The following is an 8,181-nucleotide window of genomic DNA, read 5'->3' as shown; positions in this document are numbered from 1 at the left end:
AATGGTTCCAGAGATACAGTTGCCCAAAGTGAACCGACCGGAGCCAACTGCAAACTTTAACATTGGAGTCTATGGGAAAGTTGGCCAGCTTTCCCGCCGAGCCTATCTGGAACCGTGGGGGCTAGAGACCCCAAACTCCTGCGCACAGGCATGCACCTAGCTATGCACACACACATATGCTAGCGGGGGTCAAACTGGTGGCCCTCCAGTGGTTGCCAAACTACAAGTCCCATGAGACATTGTAAGATCGACAACTACAAGCACGACTCCCAAAGGTATGATAGTACTTGTAGTTTGGCAACCGCTGGAGGGCCACCAGTTGGACACCCTTAGCTAGATGATTTACAAGAATTCCTCGGCACTGCCACTTGTGGCTGACACAGACAACGCTGCCACATCACATACATGTGCACCAAAGCCATACATATTTATCCCCCTATAGCTGCCATTAAATTGTCTTAATTTTTTAAATAAAGATTGAAAGGGGGAGGTGCAGAGGTTCTGGACATGGAGGGGGGGACAAGGGCCTCTTCCCCCAACCCTGGGATGTATTTGTGGGGTCGGAGAGGTACAGTCTCTCAGTTTGTTGGCTCTGAGGAAGAGGCTGAGTCCCCGAAACGCGTTAGCCTGTTGGAAGTCCAGGGTTCCATTTTGTGGATTGGACAACGCTGTCCTTTGTGATTTGCCTTGGACCTGTTTGTCAATTGTGAGTACGATACTTCCTTTGTATCCTTCCAATAAATATTTTTTATGATAATGCACCAGGCCGGGGCGCCCTCTGGTTGTTTTTCTTTGTATCCAGTGACATTGGACTACCCCGGTCCATTGAAGTCCATTGAGGTCCATTGAGGGCAGCAAGGAGAACATTTTCCAGGACATCTGAGATGTTTCCATATCCCTAGCTGAGTCCATCCCTAAGCGGAGGAGTACAGAGTTTGCTGTGTTTCTGTAGCTGTGGGGGGTCTGTGGGCTGGGGGGCTTATCGGAATCTGGAAGACCTCTTTAACAAGGAGGGTCCCAGATCCGTAAGCGCAGCAGTACAGAGTTTGCTGTTTTTCTGTAGTTGTGGGGGTCTGTGGGCCAGGGGGGCTTATCGGAATCTGGAAGACCCTTTAAAAAGGGGGGGCCCAGATCCGTAAGCGCAGGAGTACAGAGTTTGCTGTGTTTCTGTAGTTTTGGGGGTCTGTGGGCGGGGAGGCTTATCGGAATCTGGAAGACCCCTTTAATAAGGGGGCCCCCAGATCCGCAAGCGCAGGAGTACAGAGTTTGCTGTGTTTCTGTAGCTGTGGGGGTCTGTGGGCGGGTGGGGGCTTATCGGAATCTGGAAGACCCTTTAACAAGGGGGGGCCCAGATCCGTATGCGCAGGAGTACAGAGTTTGCTGTGTTTCTGTAGTTTTGGGGGTCTGTGGGCGGGGGGCTTTTCGGAATCTGGAAGACCCTTTAACAAGGGGGGGCCCAGATCCGTAAACACAGGAGTACAGAGTTTGCTGTGTTTCTGTAGTTTTGGGGGTCTGTGGGCGGGGGGGGCTTTTCGGAATCTGGAAGACCCCTTTAACAAGGGGGGCCCCAGATCTGTAAGCGCAGGAGTACAGAGTTTGCTGTGTTTCTGTAGTTGTGGGGGTCTGTGGGCGGGGGGGGCTTATCTGAATCTGGAAGACCCCTTTAACAAGGGGGCCCCCAGACCCCACCCCCCCCCCATGTGAATGAGTGTGGGGTACATGGTATCGCTACCCATTCTTCCAAAAAAACTGTAGTGTAAAAAAAGAAAGGAGACAGACTTTGACAAGTTCTTTATTAAAAATGTAAAAAATGTCCCCTGAAGTAGATCCAACATCAATCACGATGCCCGCCACTGAAAAATAAAACCTGCGACGCCGGCTCACGCCACCTGACAGCTGACCCCGCCCCTTGTAACGTCATCCTGTGCGGTGAGCATGTGGTCAAGTGCATTATGGGTACAGTCAGGGGTGGACTGACCATTTGGAAACTCAGGCACTGCCCGAGGGCCCGGGGTCAATAGGGGGCCCCATGAGATGCCCCTGGTACCTTTTTCATAGGCTTTTTTGAGTGTGGGCAAGGACACAGGGGCCCCATGATCCCCTATTGCCTGGGGGCCCCATGAGTTGTCAGTCTGCCCCTGGTACAGACAATACAAGCCAGGGGTGGACTGACCATTTGGAAACTCAGGCACTGCCCGAGGGCCCGGGGTCAGTAGGGGGCCCCATGAGATGCCCCTGGTACCTTTTTCATAGGCTTTTTTGAGTTTGGGCAAGGACACAGGGGCCCCATGATCCCCTATTGCCCAGGGGCCCCATGAGTTGTCAGTCCCCCCCTGGTCTGTAGGCAGAATACTCCAGGAATATCCCATCCATTAACCTCCCCGATCCGCAGATCCGATCCATCCTGCGGGGATCATCGGCTTTCTTTACAACCTACCTTTTTGTAGAGCGGATCCGGTGTCACCCCGTGCAGTATAACAACTTATAGGAGACTGTTGCCCACTTTACATCACCGATCTTGTCTCAAAATATCACCCAAACCGTCCTCTCCGCTCCTCGCACGACCTCCTGCTCTCTAGCTCCCTTGTCTCCTCCTCCCACGCTCATCTCCAAGACTTCTCCAGAGCTTCCCCCATCCTCTGGAATTCCCTCCCCCAATCTATCAGACGATCGCCTACTCTGCTCACTTTTAGGCGATCTCTGAAAACCTCTCTCTTCAGGGAAGCCTATCCTGCCCTCAGCTAATACTGGAATCTTCTATTCCTCCTACCAGTCCATCCCCCACAGTTACTACCTTTTGTACCACTAGCCCCTCCCTCCTAGATTGTAAGCTCCCAGGATCAGGGCCCTCCTATCCCTCTTGTACTGAACTGTATTGTTGCTGTATTATCTCCCGTTATATTGTAAAGCGCTGGGCAAACTGTTGGCGCCATAAATCCTGTATAATAATAATAATAAAAATAATAATAATAATATATAAATCCTGTATAATAATAATATATAAATCCTGTATAATAATAATAATAATATATAAATCCTGTATAATAATAATATATAAATCCTGTATAATAATAATAATATATATAAATCCTGTATAATAATAATATATAAAACCAGTATATTAATAATAATATATAAATCCTGTATAATAATAATAATAATAATATATAAATCCTGTATAATAATAATAATAATATAAATCTTGTATAAAAATAATATATATAAATCCTGTATAATAATAATATATAAATCCAGTATAATAATAATAATAATAATATATAAATCCTGTATAATAATATATAAATCCTGTATAATAATAATAATATATAAATCCTGTATAATAATAATCACAATAATAATAATATATAAATCCTGAATAATAATAATAATATATAAATCCTGTATTATAATAATAATAATAATATATAAATCCTGTATAATAATAATAATATATAAATCCTGTATTATAATAATAATATATAAATCCTGAACAATATTAATATATAAATCCTGTATAATAATAATAATAATAATAATATATAAATCTTGTATAATAATAATCACAATAATAATAATATATAAATCCTGAAGAATAATAATAATATATAAATCCTGTATAATAATAATATATAAATCCTGAAGAATAATAATATATAAATCCTGAATAATAATAATAATAATATATAAATCCTGTATAATATTAATATATAAATCCTGTATAATAATAATAATAATAATATATAAATCCTGAATAATAATAATAATATATAAATCCTGTATAATAATAATAATAATAATAATAATAATATATAAATCCTGAATAATAATAATAATATATAAATCCTGTATAATAATAATAATATATAAATTCTGAATAATAATAATAACATTAATATATAAATCCTGTATAATAATACTTATACACTTGGAATGATGCAAATATTTATTATGGACACATGTTAAGTTCTAAATAAATGTATTTTCAGTCTCACAGATGATATCACCTTTGCGCAGAGTTTTTCTTTCCCCGAGGAAGGAGTGAAATCACTCCAGAACGCTTTGTTGGATCTTTACAAATTGTCTCTGTAACCAAACAATATTTTGTAACGGCGATGTCAGGTTGCAATGTGACCTTTTGGAAATGGTTTGTCATGTTTGCGCCATAATTTTTAATATGTGTGAAAATTTGATGGAAAAATAAAGATTTCATATATTTTTAATTTGTGCCTTCACAGTCCCATTTACCTTCCTGTGTGGTTATCCTGTATTCTGGAGACGGTGGCTCTCTATCAGGAATTTTCCTTTTTTTTTTTCATAGATATTGACACGGGCAGCTTTAATGCAAAAGTAAATATTGTGCCAAAGTATTTGGCTTCTGCAACAATAAAGATCCCGAAATTCAGTGCTATCCATTGGCAGGAGACCCGGGACTTGTGTTTGTTTTTTGAAATATTTATCATCATAAGCTGTCTTTATAATGAAAACGAGCAATTAAGCGCACATTGTGAAATCAACGACTTCCTCTTAATAAAGGATGATTGTATTTTTATAGAAAACATTTTACATGTGTGCTAGGAGGGTTAACCACTTCCCGTCCGGCCGCTGTATATAAACGGCCAGATGGGGGCAGTGCAGGTGCAGGTTGCCCGCCATTTTGAACTGGGAGCGCGCGGCACCGCTGTGTCACCAATCACTGTACGGGACCTCTGTGTGGCTTTCTCTCCTCTCTTTGCAGGGATGACAGTTTGGGCTAGATGGCATCTGATTGGTCAGCACCGTCCATGTGATGATGCTGACCAATCAAAAACCCCCCCTAGCCCGAACTGTCATCCCTGCAAGGAGAGGAGAGAAAGCCACCTCACAGGTCTGGGGATTTGAAATCCCTGTGGCTTTCTCTCCTCTCCTTGCAGGGATGACAGTTTAGGCTAGACGGCATCTAATTGATCAGCACCGTCCATGTGACGATGCTGAGCAATCAAACCCCCCCGCCCATCCCAAACTGTCATCCCTGCAAGGAGAGGAGAGAAAGCCACTTCACAGGTCTGGGGATTTGAAATCCCTGTGGCTTTCTCTCCTCTCCTTGCAGGGATGACAGTTTGGGCTAGACAGCATCTGATTGGTCAGCACCATTCATGTGACGATGCTGACCAAACAAAGGCCCCCCTAGCCCGACCTGTCATCCCTGGTTTCCTAAAGTCAAACAGGCTGTGCACTTTGCAAAGTGCCGTTGCCCTCAGAAAGAGCAGTTGCTCCAGACCTTAGTAAATGAGCAGAAGCTCTTCTCACTTCCACCATCCAATCATGTGCGAGCAAAAGTGCTTTTTTTTCAATGGCGCCGGCACTGAGTTACCCCCCGCGTTCCCGCTGAAAAATAGCCTCGATCCCCAGTGACTATGGAGATATTTCTAGCATCTTATAGTACATGGTGTCTAAATCTAGAGGAGCTGATGCTCTTCCCTCCGTTTATTTTTCTTTCTCTAATTTCTTTCTTTATTATTATATTATATCTTGTCCGGCGTTTCGTGTTTGATGTTTTTTTAACTATAATGTTTGTATTTAGATAGGAACAAGAAATGTTTTTTTTTTACCACCTTATCAATTTGTAAAAATGTCTTCTTTTTCTTATCATAAATATGATAGGATCCTTCCTAATAAAAATGAATTTAAATTTATTTATTTATTTTTTTATTCTTTTTTTTTTTCTTTTTTGAGAGTATATTTTTCTATTCAATAAAGATTGTTAGATTTTGGTACTACATTTTAGATTTTTTTTTTCAATGATAACTTATTGAATGATTAGTTTTTGGTTGCCCCTTCATTCTTTTAGACATTAGCATTTTGTATTTTTTTTGTATTGGATAAAGCTAAAAGTAAGGTTCATTTTTTTTTTTTTTGGGGGGGGGGGGGTAATATTGATCCTTATCCTAGCATTTGAAGCCTAAAGAAAGGTCATTTACTATAAATACAAGGTGCCATAGATCCATCAGTCTTATTTTTAGAGTTTGCATTTAGATAGGAACAAGAAATGTTTTTTGTTTTTTTTACCATCTTGTCAATTTGTAAAAATGTCTTCTTTTTCTTACAATAAATATAATAGAATTCCTTCCTAATAAAAAATTAAATGAATATTTTTTTTTGATTTTTGATTCTTTTTTTTTTCTTTTTTGAGAGTATATTTTTCTATTCAATAAAGATTGTTAGATTTTGGTAGTTTTTTCAATGATAAATTATTGAATAATCAGTTTTTGGTCGCCCCTTCATTTGGACATTAGCAATCTGTTTTTTTTTTTTTGGATTAAGCTGAAAGTAAGGTTCATTTTTTTTTTTTTTTTTTGTGGGGGGGGGAATATTGATCCTTATCCTAGCATTTGAAGCCCAAGGAAAGGTCTTTTACTCTAAATACAAGGTGCCATAGATCCATCAGCCTTATTTTTAGAGTTTGCATTTAGATAGGAACAAGAAATGTTTTTTTTTTTACCACCTTGTCAATTTGTAAAAATGTCTTCTTTTTCTTATCATAAATGTAATAGGATCCTTCCTAATAAAAATGAATTGAATATTTTTTTTTTTAATTTTCGATTCTTTTTTGAGAGTATATTTTTCTATTCAATAAAGATTGTTAGATTTTGGTAGATTTTTCAATGATAAATTATTGAATAATCAGTTGTTGGTCGCCCCTTCATTTGGACATTATCCATCTTTTTATTGGATTAAGCTGAAAGTAAGGTTCATTTTTTTTTTTGTTTTTTTTTTTTTGGTGGGGGGGATATTGATCCTTATCCTAGCATTGGAAGCCTAAAGAAAGGTCATTTACTATAAACGCAAGGTGCCATAGATCCATCAGCCTTATTTTCAGAGTTTGCATTTAGATAGGAACAAGAAATGTTTTTTTTTTTTTACCACTTCTTTTTCTTATCATAAATACAATAGGATCCTTCCTAATAAAAATTAAATTAATTTGGTTTTTTTTTATTTTCAATTCTTTTTTATTTTCTTTTTTGAGAGTATATTTTTCTATACAAGATAATTAGATTTTGGTAGTTTTTTTTGTTTTTTCAATGACAACTTACTGTATAATCAGTTGTTGGTCGCCCCTTCAGTCATTTGGACATTAGCATTTTGTATTTTTTTTATTGGATTAAGCTGAAAGTAAGGTTCATTTTTTTTTTTTTTGGGGGGGGGGGGGTAATATTGATCCTTATCCTAGCATTTGAAGCCCAAGGAAAGGTCATTTACTCTAAATACAAGGTGCCAAAGATCCATCAGCCTTATTGTTAGAGTTTGCATTTAGATAGGAACAAGAAATGTTTTTTTTTTTACCACCTTGTCAATTTGTAAAAATGTCTTCTTTTTCTTATCATAAATATAATAGGATCCTTCCTAATAAAAATGAATTAAATGTTTTTTTTTTTAATTTTCGATTCTTTTTTTTTTTCTTTTTTCAGAGTATATTTTTCTATTCAGTAAAGATTGTTAGATTTTGGTAGATTTTTCAATGATAAATTATTGAATAATCAGTTTTTGGTCGCACCTTCATTTGGACCTTTAGCAATCTGTTTTTTTTTTATTGGATTAAGCTGAAAGTAAGGTTCATTTTTTTTTTTTTTTTTTTGTGGGGGGGGGAATATTGATCCTTATCCTAGCATTTGAAGCCCAAGGAAAGGTCTTTTACTCTAAATACAAGGTGCCATAGATCCATCAGCCTTATTTTTAGAGTTTGCATTTAGATAGGAACAAGAAATGTTTTTTTTTTTACCACCTTGTCAAATTGTAAAAATGTCTTCTTTTTCTTATCATAAATATAATAGGATCCTTCCTAATAAAAATGAATTGAATATTTTTTTTTTTAATTTTCGATTCTTTTTTGAGAGTATATTTTTCTATTCAATAAAGATTGTTAGATTTTGGTAGATTTTTCAATGATAAATTATTGAATAATCAGTTTTTGGTCGCCCCTTCATTTGGACATTAGCAATTTGTATTTTTTTTATTGGATTAAGCTGAAAGTAAGGTTCATTTTTCTTTTTTTTTTTTTGGGGGGGGGGGTAATATTGATCCTTATCCTAGCATTTGAAGCCGAAGGAAAGGTAATTTACCCTAAATACAAGGTGCCATAGATCCATCAGCCTTAGCAACTTGTATTTTTTTATTGGATTAAGCTGAAAGTAAGGTTCATTTTTT

The sequence above is a fragment of the Staurois parvus genome, unplaced genomic scaffold (genome assembly GCF_062004578.1).
Source record: "Staurois parvus isolate SC_StPar_1 unplaced genomic scaffold, SC_StPar_1.0 ptg001191l, whole genome shotgun sequence".
In the NCBI taxonomy this organism is placed as follows: Eukaryota; Metazoa; Chordata; class Amphibia; order Anura; family Ranidae; genus Staurois; species Staurois parvus.
Note: the sequence above shows the minus strand (reverse complement) of the source record.